The following is a 21,381-nucleotide window of genomic DNA, read 5'->3' on the forward strand; positions in this document are numbered from 1 at the left end:
AATGCTGCACGAGCTCTTTGCCCTCAGATGTGGAAGTGTCAACAGGTGGCACTATAAAGAAACGGGAGTTTAATAAGTGATCATCAACCCCTGTGAATTCCCTTTGTTCTAGACGCCTGAAATAAAGAGTTGTCCTGAGTCACATAAACCTCCACCGGGTGGTCTTAACGTGGCGCGGGAACATGCAGGTTTAAGAGAATACCGAAGAAAGCTGAACATCCACAATTGAATGGCCATTGCTAGAAATGAAGTTGCAGCCGGATCGGATTGGGAAACTTAAGCTTCCATTAGACAATGAAGATGTTAGAATCTGGTAGGTCCACAATTCACGGTTTCTTTAGATCCATGAAATTCCTTGTTGAATTTTAGTCAGAAAATGAAAACTCCGGAGCCTCTGTTCAGCAGGACCAGGTTTAGCTCCCATAGGCACACTGGTGCTCCTCTAGAATTTGGATAAAAATCTTTTTCAGGAGAATAAGGAACCTTGATCAAGCCATGTGGGTCTTGACAAAAGAAATTGCTGCCTGTGCCAGGTATACTGACAAGCACCCAGCTGTGCCAGTCCAGCATGTATTCAGCACAGGAATCTGCATCCATTGAGCCAAGACAAAGGAAAGCTCAGGGAGGCAGCACCCGTGTAGAAAAGCATTTGTACTTCAAAGAGGAGGCCAATGAGGTGAAAGGAAATACCCATGGCAAATAGTTTTTATCAGTTGCAGAATTTCACAGAGCAATATTGCTGGGAGAGAAAAGGCACCACCTGAGGGAGGCTCCCTCCACAAAACTACCTAGGGCAGGAGCCGGGTTGCCCCCAGGCACTAGGCGTGTCAGGCCTCAGCATTGTAAGGAGAGTTCACTGAAGTCCCTGAGTGAAGTTTTCTCCGCTGTCCTATGTCTACGTTCCTAAAATTTACTCTGTGGTTTCTGATGATCCTGGGTTATGAAAGGCCACTATTCATCGTTCTCCTTACACTCGTGCGCCTCCATCGACCTTAAAAGAAAGGGAGATTCATTCCCCTGCACCTCCACCAAAAAAAAAAAAAAAAAAAAAGAAAGGGAGGACACGCAACTGCTGGCAGGTAAATTCAGCAAACTTTGTCTCAACCCAAAAGAGACAGCTCTGTGGTGACCCGTCTTCCACGGTAAAACATTTCCTAGCCAATAAGGAATCTTCCCATCGCAATGACAATATGAGAGAATTGCCACCGATGGATTTGCCGCTGTGCCTACAAACATCATCTTGAGGCCATACAGTAGTGAAGCACGGGAACCCAGGCGCTTCACCCTTTACGCTAGACCAGTGAAACTCAGAGAAGCACTATTGACCTGTGAGACATGACGTTGCTGGAAGCATCAGTGTACAGAGGCATGGGAACCTCGAAGGAGCTTCTTCGTGTGAATAAAACGCAGGCTGAACTTCATGGCAGGTTCCAGATTCTCAGGAATTCCACGGGCTGTATTGCTCAGAGGCAGAACCCAATGCTTAGGGCACATTTGAACTGAAAAATCTTGCTGGACTCACGGCTTTCCCAAAGACCCAAGGTTCTCAAAGAGCGAGGGTAAGTTTGAAGGAAAAACAAACTGCCGGTGGCGCCTTTTTGCCTTGAAACCGGCAAGGAGCAAGATTTTCCTTAAACCATGAATCTCAGAAACATTGTGATCGTGAAGGAAAACCAGGGAGAGCAGATGTACTTCCAATAATCCTACACTTCAATGAAACCTCAAACCTAAATCCTATATTAAAACCAACCCTAATCCTAGCCCTAACCTAGGTCAAAACCTAGCCCTAGGTCTAAACCTAAAAAGAGGTGTAACCCTAAGCCTAGGTGTAATTCTGTAGACTCCTAACCTTAAACTGAACCCTAACCTAAGGCTCAGCCTAAACCAAGCCCTAACCCTAACCATATGTCTACCCTAAGGCTAAGCCTAATCCTAACCCCAAATCTGATGTGAACATGCAGCTCCCCCTACAACTAACCTTACTCCTAACCGTCACCCTTCGCCTGAACCTAACTTAACTCTATCCATCACCTTCAATCCAAGCCTCCATATCACCTTTATTGTAATCCAATCCCTTAAACTAGACAGAGAGCTAAACTTATCCACAACCAAAACGGATGTAACACACAAGCCGCAAGCCTGACCCCAACTCTTAACCTCACACACTTTCTAACCCTCACACAAATATTAACCCCAACCCATACCTAAAGAGTCAAGTTCACCATAAGCCTAAATGAGACAATAGGTTCATTCATCCTTAAGCACTAAACCCTACTCTTACCTTCAACCTCACACTCACCCTACATTTGATCCATAACCTTACCATAAACCGAATACTCACACAGCAGTAACTCTAACCTGAACTCTAACAATGTCTCTAAAAATGGCCACATGCTTGTACCTATGCCCATCTAAAGTTAAGGCTATACCGAAATCTTCTGTCCCACTATTTTGCAGCATTTAAAGAAGTACACTGGGAAAGATTTTTCTGCAAGGAAGAAACTGCAGGCGGCGTGGCTGAACTGAGAATACAATGCTGCACGAGCTCTTTGCCCTCAGATGTGGAAGTGTCAACAGTTGGCACTATAAAGAAACGGGAGTTTAATAAGTGATCATCAACCCCTGTGAATTCCCTTTGTTCTAGACGCCTGAAATAAAGAGTTGTCCTGAGTCACATAAACCTCCACCGGGTGGTCTTAACGTGGCGCGGGAACATGCAGGTATAAGAGAATTCCGAAGAAAGCTGAACATCCACAATTGAATGGCCATTGCTAGAAATGAAGTTGCAGCCGGATCGGACTGGGAAACTTAAGCTTCCATTAGACAATGAAGATGTTAGAATCTGGTAGGTCCACAATTCACGGTTTCTTTAGATCCATGAAATTCCTTGTTGAATTTTAGTCAGAAAATGAAAACTCCGGAGCCTCTGTTCAGCAGGACCTGGTTTAGCTCCCATAGGCACACCGGTGCTCCTCTAGAATTTGGATAAAAATCTTTTTCAGGAGAATAAGGAACCTTGATCAAGCCAGGTGGGTCTTGACAAAAGAAATTGCTGCCTGTGCCAGGTATACTGACAAGCACCCAGCTGTGCCAGTCCAGCATGTATTCAGCACAGGAATCTGCATCCATTGAGCCAAGACAAAGGAAAGCTCAGGGAGGCAGCACCCGTGTAGAAAAGCATTTGTACTTCAAAGAGGAGGCCAATGAGGTGAAAGGAAATACCCATGGCAAATAGTTTTTATCAGTTGCAGAATTTCACAGAGCAATATTGCTGGGAGAGTAAACGCACCACCTGAGGGAGGCACGCTCCACAAAACTACCTAGGGCAGGAGCCGGGTTGCCCCCAGGCACTAGGCGTGTCAGGCCTCAGCATTGTAAGGAGAGTTCACTGAAGTCCCTGAGTGAAGTTTTCTCCGCTGTCCTATGTCTACGTTCCTAAAATTTACTCTGTTGTTTCTGATGATCCTGGGTTATGAAAGGCCACTATTCATCGTTCTCCTTACACTCGTGCGCCTCCATCGACCTTAAAAGAAAGGGAGATTCATTCCCCTGCACCTCCACCAAAAAAAAAAAAAAGAAAGTGAGGACACGCAACTGCTGGCAGGTAAATTCAGCAAACTTTGTCTCAACCCAAAAGAGACAGCTCTGTGGTGACCCGTCTTCCACGGTAAAACATTTCCTAGCCAATAAGGAATCTTCCCATCGCAATGACAATATGAGAGAATTGCCACCGATGGATTTGCCGCTGTGCCTACAAACATCATCTTGAGGCCATACAGTAGTGAAGCACGGGAACCCAGGCGCTTCACCCTTTACGCTAGACCAGTGAAACTCAGAGAACCACTATTGACCTGTGAGACATGACGTTGCTGGAAGCATCAGTGTACAGAGGCATGGGAATCTCGAAGGAACTTCTTCATGTGAATAAAACTCAGGCTGAACTTCATGGCAGGTTCCAGATTCTCAGGAATTCCACGGGCTGTATTGCTCAGAGGTAGAACCCAATGCTTAGGGCACATTTGAACTGAACAATCTTGCTGGACTCACGGCTTTCCCAAAGACCCAAGGTTCTCAAAGAGCGAGGGTAAGTTTGAAGGAAAAACAAACTGCCGGTGGCGCCTTTTTGCCTTGAAACCGGCAAGGAGCAAGATTTTCCTTAAACCATGACTCTCAGAAACATTGTGATCGTGAAGGAAAACCAGGGAGAGCAGATGTACTTCCAATAATCCTACACTTCAATGAAACCTCAAACCTAAATCCTATATTAAAACCAACCCTAATCCTAGCCCTAACCTAGGTCAAAACCTAGCCCTAGGTCTAAACCTAAAAAGAGGTGTAACCCTAAGCCTAGGTGTAATTCTGTAGACTCCTAACCTTAAACTGAACCCTAACCTAAGGCTCAGCCTAAACCAAGCCCTAACCCTAACCATATGTCTACCCTAAGGCTAAGCCTAATCCTAATCCCAAATGTGATGTGAACATGCAGCTCCCCCTACAACTAACCTTACTCCTAACCGTCACCCTTCGCCTGAACCTAACTTAACTCTATCCATCACCTTCAATCCAAGCCTCCATATCACCTTTATTGTAATCCAATCCCTTAAACTAGACAGAGAGCTAAACTTATCCACAGCCAAAACGGATGTAACACACAAGCCGCAAGCCTGACCCCAACTCTTAACCTCACACACTTTCTAACCCTCACACAAATATTAACCCCAACCCATACCTAAAGAGTCAAGTTCACCATAAGCCTAAATGAGACAATAGGTTCATTCATCCTTAAGCACTAAACCCTACTCTTACCTTCAACCTCACACTCACCCTACATTTGATCCATAACCTTACCATAAACCGAATACTCACGCAGCAGTAACTCTAACCTGAACTCTAACAATGTCTCTAAAAATGGCCACATGCTTGTACCTATGCCCATCTAAAGTTAAGGCTATACCGAAATCTTCTGTCCCACTATTTTGCAGCATTTAAAGAAGTACACTGGGAAAGATTTTTCTGCAAGGAAGAAACTGCAGGCGGCGTGGCTGAACTGAGAATACAATGCTGCACGAGCTCTTTGCCCTCAGATGTGGAAGTGTCAACAGGTGGCACTATAAAGAAACGGGAGTTTAATAAGTGATCATCAACCCCTGTGAATTCCCTTTGTTCTAGACGCCTGAAATAAAGAGTTGTCCTGAGTCACATAAACCTCCACCGGGTGGTCTTAACGTGGCGCGGGAACATGCAGGTTTAAGAGAATACCGAAGAAAGCTGAACATCCACAATTGAATGGCCATTGCTAGAAATGAAGTTGCAGCCGGATCGGATTGGGAAACTTAAGCTTCCATTAGACAATGAAGATGTTAGAATCTGGTAGGTCCACAATTCACGGTTTCTTTAGATCCATGAAATTCCTTGTTGAATTTTAGTCAGAAAATGAAAACTCCGGAGCCTCTGTTCAGCAGGACCAGGTTTAGCTCCCATAGGCACACTGGTGCTCCTCTAGAATTTGGATAAAAATCTTTTTCAGGAGAATAAGGAACCTTGATCAAGCCAGGTGGGTCTTGACAAAAGAAATTGCTGCCTGTGCCAGGTATACTGACAAGCACCCAGCTGTGCCAGTCCAGCATGTATTCAGCACAGGAATCTGCATCCATTGAGCCAAGACAAAGGAAAGCTCAGGGAGGCAGCACCCGTGTAGAAAAGCATTTGTACTTCAAAGAGGAGGCCAATGAGGTGAAAGGAAATACCCATGGCAAATAGTTTTTATCAGTTGCAGAATTTCACAGAGCAATATTGCTGGGAGAGAAAAGGCACCACCTGAGGGAGGCACGCTCCACAAAACTACCTAGGGCAGGAGCCGGGTTGCCCCCAGGCACTAGGCGTGTCAGGCCTCAGCATTGTAAGGAGAGTTCACTGAAGTCCCTGAGTGAAGTTTTCTCCGCTGTCCTATGTCTACGTTCCTAAAATTTACTCTGTTGTTTCTGATGATCCTGGGTTATGAAAGGCCACTATTCATCGTTCTCCTTACACTCGTGCGCCTCCATCGACCTTAAAAGAAAGGGAGATTCATTCCCCTGCACCTCCACCAAAAAAAAAAAAAAAAAAAGAAAGGGAGGACACGCAACTGCTGGCAGGTAAATTCAGCAAACTTTGTCTCAACCCAAAAGAGACAGCTCTGTGGTGACCCGTCTTCCACGGTAAAACATTTCCTAGCCAATAAGGAATCTTCCCATCGCAATGACAATATGAGAGAATTGCCACCGATGGATTTGCCGCTGTGCCTACAAACATCATCTTGAGGCCATACAGTAGTGAAGCACGGGAACCCAGGCGCTTCACCCTTTACGCTAGACCAGTGAAACTCAGAGAAGCACTATTGACCTGTGAGACATGACGTTGCTGGAAGCATCAGTGTACAGAGGCATGGGAACCTCGAAGGAGCTTCTTCGTGTGAATAAAACGCAGGCTGAACTTCATGGCAGGTTCCAGATTCTCAGGAATTCCACGGGCTGTATTGCTCAGAGGCAGAACCCAATGCTTAGGGCACATTTGAACTGAAAAATCTTGCTGGACTCACGGCTTTCCCAAAGAACCAAGGTTCTCAAAGAGCGAGGGTAAGTTTGAAGGAAAAACAAACTGCCGGTGGCGCCTTTTTGCCTTGAAACCGGCAAGGAGCAAGATTTTCCTTAAACCATGAATCTCAGAAACATTGTGATCGTGAAGGAAAACCAGGGAGAGCAGATGTACTTCCAATAATCCTACACTTCAATGAAACCTCAAACCTAAATCCTATATTAAAACCAACCCTAATCCTAGCCCTAACCTAGGTCAAAACCTAGCCCTAGGTCTAAACCTAAAAAGAGGTGTAACCCTAAGCCTAGGTGTAATTCTGTAGACTCCTAACCTTAAACTGAACCCTAACCTAAGGCTCAGCCTAAACCAAGCCCTAACCCTAACCATATGTCTACCCTAAGGCTAAGCCTAATCCTAACCCCAAATCTGATGTGAACATGCAGCTCCCCCTACAACTAACCTTACTCCTAACCGTCACCCTTCGCCTGAACCTAACTTAACTCTATCCATCACCTTCAATCCAAGCCTCCATATCACCGTTATTGTAATCCAATCCCTTAAACTAGACAGAGAGCTAAACTTATCCACAACCAAAACGGATGTAACACACAAGCCGCAAGCCTGACCCCAACTCTTAACCTCACACACTTTCTAACCCTCACACAAATATTAACCCCAACCCATACCTAAAGAGTCAAGTTCACCATAAGCCTAAATGAGACAATAGGTTCATTCATCCTTAAGCACTAAACCCTACTCTTACCTTCAACCTCACACTCACCCTACATTTGATCCATAACCTTACCATAAACCGAATACTCACACAGCAGTAACTCTAAACTGAACTCTAACAATGTCTCTAAAAATGGCCACATGCTTGTACCTATGCCCATCTAAAGTTAAGGCTATACCGAAATCTTCTGTCCCACTATTTTGCAGCATTTAAAGAAGTACACTGGGAAAGATTTTTCTGCAAGGAAGAAACTGCAGGCGGCGTGGCTGAACTGAGAATACAATGCTGCACGAGCTCTTTGCCCTCAGATGTGGAAGTGTCAACAGTTGGCACTATAAAGAAACGGGAGTTTAATAAGTGATCATCAACCCCTGTGAATTCCCTTTGTTCTAGACGCCTGAAATAAAGAGTTGTCCTGAGTCACATAAACCTCCACCGGGTGGTCTTAACATGGCGCGGGAACATGCAGGTATAAGAGAATTCCGAAGAAAGCTGAACATCCACAATTGAATGGCCATTGCTAGAAATGAAGTTGCAGCCGGATCGGACTGGGAAACTTAAGCTTCCATTAGACAATGAAGATGTTAGAATCTGGTAGGTCCACAATTCACGGTTTCTTTAGATCCATGAAATTCCTTGTTGAATTTTAGTCAGAAAATGAAAACTCCGGAGCCTCTGTTCAGCAGGACCTGGTTTAGCTCCCATAGGCACACTGGTGCTCCTCTAGAATTTGGATAAAAATCTTTTTCAGGAGAATAAGGAACCTTGATCAAGCCAGGTGGGTCTTGACAAAAGAAATTGCTGCCTGTGCCAGGTATACTGACAAGCACCCAGCTGTGCCAGTCCAGCATGTATTCAGCACAGGAATCTGCATCCATTGAGCCAAGACAAAGGAAAGCTCAGGGAGGCAGCACCCGTGTAGAAAAGCATTTGTACTTCAAAGAGGAGGCCAATGAGGTGAAAGGAAATACCCATGGCAAATAGTTTTTATCAGTTGCAGAATTTCACAGAGCAATATTGCTGGGAGAGTAAACGCACCACCTGAGGGAGGCACGCTCCACAAAACTACCTAGGGCAGGAGCCGGGTTGCCCCCAGGCACTAGGCGTGTCAGGCCTCAGCATTGTAAGGAGAGTTCACTGAAGTCCCTGAGTGAAGTTTTCTCCGCTGTCCTATGTCTACGTTCCTAAAATTTACTCTGTTGTTTCTGATGATCCTGGGTTATGAAAGGCCACTATTCATCGTTCTCCTTACACTCGTGCGCCTCCATCGACCTTAAAAAAAAGGGAGATTCATTCCCCTGCACCTCCACCAAAAAAAAAAAAAAAAAAGAAAGGGAGGACACGCAACTGCTGGCAGGTAAATTCAGCAAACTTTGTCTCAACCCAAAAGAGACAGCTCTGTGGTGACCCGTCTTCCACGGTAAAACATTTCCTAGCCAATAAGGAATCTTCCCATCGCAATGACAATATGAGAGAATTGCCACCGATGGATTTGCCGCTGTGCCTACAAACATCATCTTGAGGCCATACAGTAGTGAAGCACGGGAACCCAGGCGCTTCACCCTTTACGCTAGACCAGTGAAACTCAGAGAACCACTATTGACCTGTGAGACATGACGTTGCTGGAAGCATCAGTGTACAGAGGCATGGGAACCTCGAAGGAGCTTCTTCATGTGAATAAAACTCAGGCTGAACTTCATGGCAGGTTCCAGATTCTCAGGAATTCCACGGGCTGTATTGCTCAGAGGTAGAACCCAATGCTTAGGGCACATTTGAACTGAAAAATCTTGCTGGACTCACGGCTTTCCCAAAGACCCAAGGTTCTCAAAGAGCGAGGGTAAGTTTGAAGGAAAAACAAACTGCCGGTGGCGCCTTTTTGCCTTGAAACCGGCAAGGAGCAAGATTTTCCTTAAACCATGACTCTCAGAAACATTGTGATCGTGAAGGAAAACCAGGGAGAGCAGATGTACTTCCAATAATCCTACACTTCAATGAAACCTCAAACCTAAATCCTATATTAAAACCAACCCTAATCCTAGCCCTAACCTAGGTCAAAACCTAGCCCTAGGTCTAAACCTAAAAAGAGGTGTAACCCTAAGCCTAGGTGTAATTCTGTAGACTCCTAACCTTAAACTGAACCCTAACCTAAGGCTCAGCCTAAACCAAGCCCTAACCCTAACCATATGTCTACCCTAAGGCTAAGCCTAATCCTAACCCCAAATCTGATGTGAACATGCAGCTCCCCCTACAACTAACCTTACTCCTAACCGTCACCCTTCGCCTGAACCTAACTTAACTCTATCCATCACCTTCAATCCAAGCCTCCATATCACCTTTATTGTAATCCAATCCCTTAAACTAGACAGAGAGCTAAACTTATCCACAACCAAAACGGATGTAACACACAAGCCGCAAGCCTGACCCCAACTCTTAACCTCACACACTTTCTAACCCTCACACAAATATTAACCCCAACCCATACCTAAAGAGTCAAGTTCACCATAAGCCTAAATGAGACAATAGGTTCATTCATCCTTAAGCACTAAACCCTACTCTTACCTTCAACCTCACACTCACCCTACATTTGATCCATAACCTTACCATAAACCGAATACTCACGCAGCAGTAACTCTAACCTGAACTCTAACAATGTCTCTAAAAATGGCCACATGCTTGTACCTATGCCCATCTAAAGTTAAGGCTATACCGAAATCTTCTGTCCCATTATTTTGCAGCATTTAAAGAAGTACACTGGGAAAGATTTTTCTGCAAGGAAGAAACTGCAGGAGGCGTGGCTGAACTGAGAATACAATGCTGCACGAGCTCTTTGCCCTCAGATGTGGAAGTGTCAACAGTTGGCACTATAAAGAAATGGGAGTTTAATAAGTGATCATCAACCCCTGTGAATTCCCTTTGTTCTAGACGCCTGAAATAAAGAGTTGTCCTGAGTCACATAAACCTCCACCGGGTGGTCTTAACTTGGCGCGGGAACATGCAGGTATAAGAGAATTCCGAAGAAAGCTGAACATCTACAATTGAATGGCCATTGCTAGAAATGAAGTTGCAGCCGGATCGGACTGGGAAACTTAAGCTTCCATTAGACAATGAAGATGTTAGAATCTGGTAGGTCCACAATTCACGGTTTCTTAAGATCTATGAAATTCCTTGTTGAATTTTAGTCAGAAAATGAAAACTCCGGAGCCTCTGTTCAGCAAGCCCGGGTGTAGCTCCCATAGGCACACTGGTGCTCCTCTAGAATTTGGATAAAAATCTTTTTCAGGAGAATAAGGAACCTTAATCAAGCCAGGTGGGTTTTGACAAAAGAATTGCTGCCTGTGCCAGGTACACTGACAAGCACCCAGCTGTGCCAGTCCAGCATGTATTCAGCACAGGAATCTGCATCCATTGAGCCAAGACAAAGGAAAGCTCAGGGAGGCAGCACCCGTGTAGAAAAGCATTTGTACTTCAAAGAGGAGGCCAATGAGGTGAAAGGAAATACCCATGGCAAATAGTTTTTATCAGTTGCAGAATTTCACAGAGCAATATTGCTGGGAGAGAAAAGGCACCACCTGAGGGAGGCTCCCTCCACAAAACTACCTAGGGCAGGAGCCGGGTTGCCCCCAGGCACTAGGCGTGTCAGGCCTCAGCATTGTAAGGAGAGTTCACTGAAGTCCCTGAGTGAAGTTTTCTCCGCTGTCCTATGTCTAAGTTCCTAAAATTTACTCGGTTGTTTCTGATGATCCTGGGTTATGAAAGGCCACTATTCATCGTTCTCCTTACACTCGTGCGCCTCCATCGACCTTAAAAGAAAGGGAGATTCATTCCCCTGCACCTCCACCAAAAAAAAAAAGAAAGGGAGGACACGCAACTGCTGGCAGGTAAATTCAGCAAACTTTGTCTCAACCCAAAAGAGACAGCTCTGTGGTGACCCGTCTTCCACGGTAAAACATTTCCTAGCCAATAAGGAATCTTCCCATCGCAATGACAATATGAGAGAATTGCCACCGATGGATTTGCCGCTGTGCCTACAAACATCATCTTGAGGCCATACAGTAGTGAAGCACGGGAACCCAGGCGCTTCACCCTTTACGCTAGACCAGTGAAACTCAGAGAACCACTATTGACCTGTGAGACATGACGTTGCTGGAAGCATCAGTGTACAGAGGCATGGGAACCTCGAAGGAGCTTCTTCATGTGAATAAAACTCAGGCTGAACTTCATGGCAGGTTCCAGATTCTCAGGAATTCCACGGGCTGTATTGCTCAGAGGTAGAACCCAATGCTTAGGGCACATTTGAACTGAAAAATCTTGCTGGACTCACGGCTTTCCAAAGACCCAAGGTTCTCAAAGAGCGAGGGTAAGTTTGAAGGAAAAACAAACTGCCGGTGGCGCCTTTTTGCCTTGAAACCGGCAAGGAGCAAGATTTTCCTTAAACCATGAATCTCAGAAACATTGTGATCGTGAAGGAAAACCAGGGAGAGCAGATGTACTTCCAATAATCCTACACTTCAATGAAACCTCAAACCTAAATCCTATATTAAAACCAACCCTAATCCTAGCCCTAACCTAGGTCAAAACCTAGCCCTAGGTCTAAACCTAAAAAGAGGTGTAACCCTAAGCCTAGGTGTAATTCTGTAGACTCCTAACCTTAAACTGAACCCTAACCTAAGGCTCAGCCTAAACCAAGCCCTAACCCTAACCATATGTCTACCCTAAGGCTAAGCCTAATCCTAACCCCAAATCTGATGTGAACATGCAGCTCCCCCTACAACTAACCTTACTCCTAACCGTCACCCTTCGCCTGAACCTAACTTAACTCTATCCATCACCTTCAATCCAAGCCTCCATATCACCTTTATTGTAATCCAATCCCTTAAACTAGACAGAGAGCTAAACTTATCCACAACCAAAACGGATGTAACACACAAGCCGCAAGCCTGACCCCAACTCTTAACCTCACACACTTTCTAACCCTCACACAAATATTAACCCCAACCCATACCTAAAGAGTCAAGTTCACCATAAGCCTAAATGAGACAATAGGTTCATTCATCCTTAAGCACTAAACCCTACTCTTACCTTCAACCTCACACTCACCCTACATTTGATCCATAACCTTACCATAAACCGAATACTCACACAGCAGTAACTCTAACCTGAACTCTAACAATGTCTCTAAAAATGGCAACATGCTTGTACCTATGCCCATCTAAAGTTAAGGCTATACCGAAATCTTCTGTCCCACTATTTTGCAGCATTTAAAGAAGTACACTGGGAAAGATTTTTCTGCAAGGAAGAAACTGCAGGCGGCGTGGCTGAACTGAGAATACAATGCTGCACGAGCTCTTTGCCCTCAGATGTGGAAGTGTCAACAGTTGGCACTATAAAGAAACGGGAGTTTAATAAGTGATCATCAACCCCTGTGAATTCCCTTTGTTCTAGACGCCTGAAATAAAGAGTTGTCCTGAGTCACATAAACCTCCACCGGGTGGTCTTAACGTGGCGCGGGAACATGCAGGTATAAGAGAATTCCGAAGAAAGCTGAACATCCACAATTGAATGGCCATTGCTAGAAATGAAGTTGCAGCCGGATCGGACTGGGAAACTTAAGCTTCCATTAGACAATGAAGATGTTAGAATCTGGTAGGTCCACAATTCACGGTTTCTTTAGATCCATGAAATTCCTTGTTGAATTTTAGTCAGAAAATGAAAACTCCGGAGCCTCTGTTCAGCAGGACGTGGTTTAGCTCCCATAGGCACACTGGTGCTCCTCTAGAATTTGGATAAAAATCTTTTTCAGGAGAATAAGGAACCTTGATCAAGCCAGGTGGGTCTTGACAAAAGAAATTGCTGCCTGTGCCAGGTATACTGACAAGCACCCAGCTGTGCCAGTCCAGCATGTATTCAGCACAGGAATCTGCATCCATTGAGCCAAGACAAAGGAAAGCTCAGGGAGGCAGCACCCATGTAGAAAAGCATTTGTACTTCAAAGAGGAAGCCAATGAGGTGAAAGGAAATACCCATGGCAAATAGTTTTTATCAGTTGCAGAATTTCACAGAGCAATATTGCTGGGAGAGTAAAGGCACCACCTGAGGGAGGCATGCTCCACAAAACTACCTAGGGCAGGAGCCGGGTTGCCCCCAGGCACTAGGCGTGTCAGGCCTCAGCATTGTAAGGAGAGTTCACTGAAATCCCTGAGTGAAGTTTTCTCCGCTGTCCTATGTCTACGTTCCTAAAATTTACTCTGTTGTTTCTGATGATCCTGGGTTATGAAAGGCCACTATTCATCGTTCTCCTTACACTCGTGCGCCTCCATCGACCTTAAAAGAAAGGGAGATTCATTCCCCTGCACCTCCACCAAAAAAAAAAAAAGAAAGTGAGGACACGCAACTGCTGGCAGGTAAATTCAGCAAACTTTGTCTCAACCCAAAAGAGACAGCTCTGTGGTGACCCGTCTTCCACGGTAAAACATTTCCTAGCCAATAAGGAATCTTCCCATCGCAATGACAATATGAGAGAATTGCCACCGATGGATTTGCCGCTGTGCCTACAAACATCATCTTGAGGCCATACAGTAGTGAAGCACGGGAACCCAGGCGCTTCACCCTTTACGCTAGACCAGTGAAACTCAGAGAAGCACTATTGTCCTGTGAGACATGACGTTGCTGGAAGCATCAGTGTACAGAGGCATGGGAACCTCGAAGGAGCTTCTTCATGTGAATAAAACTCAGGCTGAACTTCATGGCAGGTTCCAGATTCTCAGGAATTCCACGGGCTGTATTGCTCAGAGGTAGAACCCAATGCTTAGGGCACATTTGAACTGAAAAATCTTGCTGGACTCACGGCTTTCCCAAAGACCCAAGGTTCTCAAAGAGCGAGGGTAAGTTTGAAGGAAAAACAAACTGCCGGTGGCGCCTTTTTGCCTTGAAACCGGCAAGGAGCAAGATTTTCCTTAAACCATGAATCTCAGAAACATTGTGATCGTGAAGGAAAACCAGGGAGAGCAGATGTACTTCCAATAATCCTACACTTAAATGAAACCTCAAACCTAAATCCTATATTAAAACCAACCCTAATCCTAGCCCTAACCTAGGTCAAAACCTAGCCCTAGGTCTAAACCTAAAAAGAGGTGTAACCCTAAGCCTAGGTGTAATTCTGTAGACTCCTAACCTTAAACTGAACCCTAACCTAAGGCTCAGCCTAAACCAAGCCCTAACCCTAACCATATGTCTACCCTAAGGCTAAGCCTAATCCTAACCCCAAATCTGATGTGAACATGCAGCTCCCCCTACAACTAACCTTACTCCTAACCGTCACCCTTCGCCTGAACCTAACTTAACTCTATCCATCACCTTCAATCCAAGCCTCCATATCACCTTTATTGTAATCCAATCCCTTAAACTAGACAGAGAGCTAAACTTATCCACAACCAAAACGGATGTAACACACAAGCCGCAAGCCTGACCCCAACTCTTAACCTCACACACTTTCTAACCCTCACACAAATATTAACCCCAAACCATACCTAAAGAGTCAAGTTCACCATAAGCCTAAATGAGACAATAGGTTCATTCATCCTTAAGCACTAAACCCTACTCTTACCTTCAACCTCACACTCACCCTACATTTGATCCATAACCTTACCATAAACCGAATACTCACGCAGCAGTAACTCTAACCTGAACTCTAACAATGTCTCTAAAAATGGCCACATGCTTGTACCTATGCCCATCTAAAGTTAAGGCTATACCGAAATCTTCTGTCCCACTATTTTGCAGCATTTAAAGAAGTACACTGGGAAAGATTTTTCTGCAAGGAAGAAACTGCAGGCGGCGTGGCTGAACTGAGAATACAATGCTGCACGAGCTCTTTGCCCTCAGATGTGGAAGTGTCAACAGTTGGCACTATAAAGAAACGGGAGTTTAATAAGTGATCATCAACCCCTGTGAATTCCCTTTGTTCTAGACGCCTGAAATAAAGAGTTGTCCTGAGTCACATAAACCTCCACCGGGTGGTCTTAACGTGGCGCGGGAACATGCAGGTATAAGAGAATTCCGAAGAAAGCTGAACATCCACAATTGAATGGCCATTGCTAGAAATGAAGTTGCAGCCGGATCGGACTGGGAAACTTAAGCTTCCATTAGACAATGAAGATGTTAGAATCTGGTAGGTCCACAATTCACGGTTTCTTTAGATCCATGAAATTCCTTGTTGAATTTTAGTCAGAAAATGAAAACTCCGGAGCCTCTGTTCAGCAGGACCTGGTTTAGCTCCCATAGGCACACTGGTGCTCCTCTAGAATTTGGATAAAAATCTTTTTCAGGAGAATAAGGAACCTTGATCAAGCCAGGTGGGTCTTGACAAAAGAAATTGCTGCCTGTGCCAGGTATACTGACAAGCACCCAGCTGTGCCAGTCCAGCATGTATTCAGCACAGGAATCTGCATCCATTGAGCCAAGACAAAGGAAAGCTCAGGGAGGCAGCACCCATGTAGAAAAGCATTTGTACTTCAAAGAGGAGGCCAATGAGGTGAAAGGAAATACCCATGGCAAATAGTTTTTATCAGTTGCAGAATTTCACAGAGCAATATTGCTGGGAGAGTAAAGGCACCACCTGAGGGAGGCATGCTCCACAAAACTACCTAGGGCAGGAGCCGGGTTGCCCCCAGGCACTAGGCGTGTCAGGCCTCAGCATTGTAAGGAGAGTTCACTGAAATCCCTGAGTGAAGTTTTCTCCGCTGTCCTATGTCTACGTTCCTAAAATTTACTCTGTTGTTTCTGATGATCCTGGGTTATGAAAGGCCACTATTCATCGTTCTCCTTACACTCGTGCGCCTCCATCGACCTTAAAAGAAAGGGAGATTCATTCCCCTGCACCTCCACCAAAAAAAAAAAAAGAAAGTGAGGACACGCAACTGCTGGCAGGTAAATTCAGCAAACTTTGTCTCAACCCAAAAGAGACAGCTCTGTGGTGACCCGTCTTCCACGGTAAAACATTTCCTAGCCAATAAGGAATCTTCCCATCGCAATGACAATATGAGAGAATTGCCACCGATGGATTTGCCGCTGTGCCTACAAACATCATCTTGAGGCCATACAGTAGTGAAGCACGGGAACCCAGGCGCTTCACCCTTTACGCTAGACCAGTGAAACTCAGAGAACCACTATTGACCTGTGAGACATGACGTTGCTGGAAGCATCAGTGTACAGAGGCATGGGAACCTCGAAGGAGCTTCTTCATGTGAATAAAACTCAGGCTGAACTTCATGGCAGGTTCCAGATTCTCAGGAATTCCACGGGCTGTATTGCTCAGAGGTAGAACCCAATGCTTAGGGCACATTTGAACTGAAAAATCTTGCTGGACTCACGGCTTTCCCAAAGACCCAAGGTTCTCAAAGAGCGAGGGTAAGTTTGAAGGAAAAACAAACTGCCGGTGGCGCCTTTTTGCCTTGAAACCGGCAAGGAGCAAGATTTTCCTTAAACCATGAATCTCAGAAACATTGTGATCGTGAAGGAAAACCAGGGAGAGCAGATGTACTTCCAATAATCCTACACTTCAATGAAACCTCAAACCTAAATCCTATATTAAAACCAACCCTAATCCTAGCCCTAACCTAGGTCAAAACCTAGCCCTAGGTCTAAACCTAAAAAGAGGTGTAACCCTAAGCCTAGGTGTAATTCTGTAGACTCCTAACCTTAAACTGAACCCTAACCTAAGGCTCAGCCTAAACCAAGCCCTAACCCTAACCATATGTCTACCCTAAGGCTAAGCCTAATCCTAACCCCAAATCTGATGTGAACATGCAGCTCCCCCTACAACTAACCTTACTCCTAACTGTCACCCTTCGCCTGAACCTAACTTAACTCTATCCATCACCTTCAATCCAAGCCTCCATATCACCTTTATTGTAATCCAATCCCTTAAACTAGACAGAGAGCTAAACTTATCCACAACCAAAACGGATGTAACACACAAGCCGCAAGCCTGACCCCAACTCTTAACCTCACACACTTTCTAACCCTCACACAAATATTAACCCCAACCCATACCTAAAGAGTCAAGTTCACCATAAGCCTAAATGAGACAATAGGTTCATTCATCCTTAAGCACTAAACCCTACTCTTACCTTCAACCTCACACTCACCCTACATTTGATCCATAACCATACCATAAACCGAATACTCACGCAGCAGTAACTCTAACCTGAACTCTAACAATGTCTCTAAAAATGGCCACATGCTTGTACCTATGCCCATCTAAAGTTAAGGCTATACCGAAATCTTCTGTCCCACTATTTTGCAGCATTTAAAGAAGTACACTGGGAAAGATTTTTCTGCAAGGAAGAAACTGCAGGCGGCGTGGCTGAACTGAGAATACAATGCTGCACGAGCTCTTTGCCCTCAGATGTGGAAGTGTCAACAGTTGGCACTATAAAGAAACGGGAGTTTAATAAGTGATCATCAACCCCTGTGAATTCCCTTTGTTCTAGACGCCTGAAATAAAGAGTTGTCCTGAGTCACATAAACCTCCACCGGGTGGTCTTAACGTGGCGCGGGAACATGCATGTATAAGAGAATTCCGAAGAAAGCTGAACATCCACAATTGAATGGCCATTGCTAGAAATGAAGTTGCAGCCGGATCGGACTGGGAAACTTAAGCTTCCATTAGACAATGAAGATGTTAGAATCTGGTAGGTCCACAATTCACGGTTTCTTTAGATCTATGAAATTCCTTGTTGAATTTTAGTCAGAAAATGAAAACTCCGGAGCCTCTGTTCAGCAAGCCCGGGTGTAGCTCCCATAGGCACACTGGTGCTCCTCTAGAATTTGGATAAAAATCTTTTTCAGGAGAATAAGGAACCTTAATCAAGCCAGGTGGGTTTTGACAAAAGAATTGCTGCCTGTGCCAGGTATACTGACAAGCACCCAGCTGTGCCAGTCCAGCATGTATTCAGCACAGGAATCTGCATCCATTGAGCCAAGACAAAGGAAAGCTCAGGGAGGCAGCACCCGTGTAGAAAAGCATTTGTACTTCAAAGAGGAGGCCAATGAGGTGAAAGGAAATACCCATGGCAAATAGTTTTTATCAGTTGCAGAATTTCACAGAGCAATATTGCTGGGAGAGAAAAGGCACCACCTGAGGGAGGCTCCCTCCACAAAACTACCTAGGGCAGGAGCCGGGTTGCCCCCAGGCACTAGGCGTGTCAGGCCTCAGCATTGTAAGGAGAGTTCACTGAAGTCCCTGAGTGAAGTTTTCTCCGCTGTCCTATGTCTACGTTCCTAAAATTTACTCTGTTGTTTCTGATGATCCTGGGTTATGAAAGGCCACTATTCATCGTTCTCCTTACACTCGTGCGCCTCCATCGACCTTAAAAGAAAGGGAGATTCATTCCCCTGCACCTCCACCAAAAAAAAAAAGAAAGGGAGGACACGCAACTGCTGGCAGGTAAATTCAGCAAACTTTGTCTCAACCCAAAAGAGACAGCTCTGTGGTGACCCGTCTTCCACGGTAAAACATTTCCTAGCCAATAAGGAATCTTCCCATCGCAATGACAATATGAGAGAATTGCCACCGATGGATTTGCCGCTGTGCCTACAAACATCATCTTGAGGCCATACAGTAGTGAAGCACGGGAACCCAGGCGCTTCACCCTTTACGCTAGACCAGTGAAACTCAGAGAAGCACTATTGACCTGTGAGACATGACGTTGCTGGAAGCATCAGTGTACAGAGGCATGGGAACCTCGAAGGAGCTTCTTCGTGTGAATAAAACTCAGGCTGAACTTCATGGCAGGTTCCAGATTCTCAGGAATTCCACGGGCTGTATTGCTCAGAGGTAGAACCCAATGCTTAGGGCACATTTGAACTGAAAAATCTTGCTGGACTCACGGCTTTCCCAAAGACCCAAGGTTCTCAAAGAGCGAAGGTAAGTTTGAAGGAAAAACAAACTGCCGGTGGCGCCTTTTTGCCTTGAAACCGGCAAGGAGCAAGATTTTCCTTAAACCATGAATCTCAGAAACATTGTGATCGTGAAGGAAAACCAGGGAGAGCAGATGTACTTCCAATAATCCTACACTTCAATGAAACCTCAAACCTAAATCCTATATTAAAACCAACCCTAATCCTAGCCCTAACCTAGGTCAAAACCTAGCCCTAGGTCTAAACTTAAAAAGAGGTGTAACCCTAAGCCTAGGTGTAATTCTGTAGACTCCTAAACTTAAACTGAAGCCTAACCTAAGGCTCAGCCTAAACCAAGCCCTAACCCTAACCATATGTCTACCCTAAGTCTAAGCCTAATCCTAACCCCAAATCTGATGTGAACATGCAGCTCCCCCTACAACTAACCTTACTCCTAACCGTCACCCTTCGCCTGAACCTAACTTAACTCTATCCATCACCTTCAATCCAAGCCTCCATATCACCTTTATTGTAATCCAATCCCTTAAACTAGACAGAGAGCTAAACTTATCCACAGCCAAAACGGATGTAACACACAAGCCGCAAGCCTGACCCCAACTCTTAACCTCACACACTTTCTAACCCTCACACAAATATTAACCCCAACCCATACCTAAAGAGTCAAGTTCACCATAAGCCTAAATGAGACAATAGGTTCATTCATCCTTAAGCACTAAACCCTACTCTTACCTTCAACCTCACACTCACCCTACATTTGATCCATAACCTTACCATAAACCGAATACTCACGCAGCAGTAACTCTAACCTGAACTCTAACAATGTCTCTAAAAATGGCCACATGCTTGTACCTATGCCCATCTAAAGTTAAGGCTATACCGAAATCTTCTGTCCCACTATTTTGCAGCATTTAAAGAAGTACACTGGGAAAGATTTTTCTGCAAGGAAGAAACTGCAGGCGGCGTGGCTGAACTGAGAATACAATGCTGCACGAGCTCTTTGCCCTCAGATGTGGAAGTGTCAACAGTTGGCACTATAAAGAAACGGGAGTTTAATAAGTGATCATCAACCCCTGTGAATTCCCTTTGTTCTAGACGCCTGAAATAAAGAGTTGTCCTGAGTCACATAAACCTCCACCGGGTGGTCTTAACGTGGCGCGGGAACATGCAGGTATAAGAGAATTCCGAAGAAAGCTGAACATCCACAATTGAATGGCCATTGCTAGAAATGAAGTTGCAGCCGGATCGGACTGGGAAACTTAAGCTTCCATTAGACAATGAAGATGTTAGAATCTGGTAGGTCCACAATTCACGGTTTCTTTAGATCCATGAAATTCCTTGTTGAATTTTAGTCAGAAAATGAAAACTCCGGAGCCTCTGTTCAGCAAGCCCGGGTGTAGCTCCCATAGGCACACTGGTGCTCCTCTAGAATTTGGATAAAAATCTTTTTCAGGAGAATAAGGAACCTTGATCAAGCCAGGTGGGTTTTGACAAAAGAATTGCTGCCTGTGCCAGGTATACTGACAAGCACCCAGCTGTGCCAGTCCAGCATGTATTCAGCACAGGAATCTGCATCCATTGAGCCAAGACAAAGGAAAGCTCAGGGAGGCAGCACCCGTGTAGAAAAGCATTTGTACTTCAAAGAGGAGGCCAATGAGGTGAAAGGAAATACCCATGGCAAATAGTTTTTATCAGTTGCAGAATTTCACAGAGCAATATTGCTGGGAGAGAAAAGGCACCACCTGAGGGAGGCACTCTCCACAAAACTACCTAGGGCAGGAGCCGGGTTGCCCCCAGGCACTAGGCGTGTCAGGCCTCAGCATTGTAAGGAGAGTTCACTGAAGTCCCTGAGTGAAGTTTTCTCCGCTGTCCTATGTCTACGTTCCTAAAATTTACTCTGTGGTTTCTGATGATCCTGGGTTATGAAAGGCCACTATTCATCGTTCTCCTTATACTCGTGCGCCTCCATCGACCTTAAAAGAAAGGGAGATTCATTCCCCTGCACCTCCACCAAAAAAAAAAAAGAAAAGAAAGGGAGGACACGCAACTGCTGGCAGGTAAATTCAGCAAACTTTGTCTCAACCCAAAAGAGACAGCTCTGTGGTGACCCGTCTTCCACGGTAAAACATTTCCTAGCCAATAAGGAATCTTCCCATCGC

Source organism: Tenrec ecaudatus, chromosome 14 (assembly GCF_050624435.1).
Source record: "Tenrec ecaudatus isolate mTenEca1 chromosome 14, mTenEca1.hap1, whole genome shotgun sequence".
In the NCBI taxonomy this organism is placed as follows: domain Eukaryota; kingdom Metazoa; phylum Chordata; class Mammalia; order Afrosoricida; family Tenrecidae; genus Tenrec; species Tenrec ecaudatus.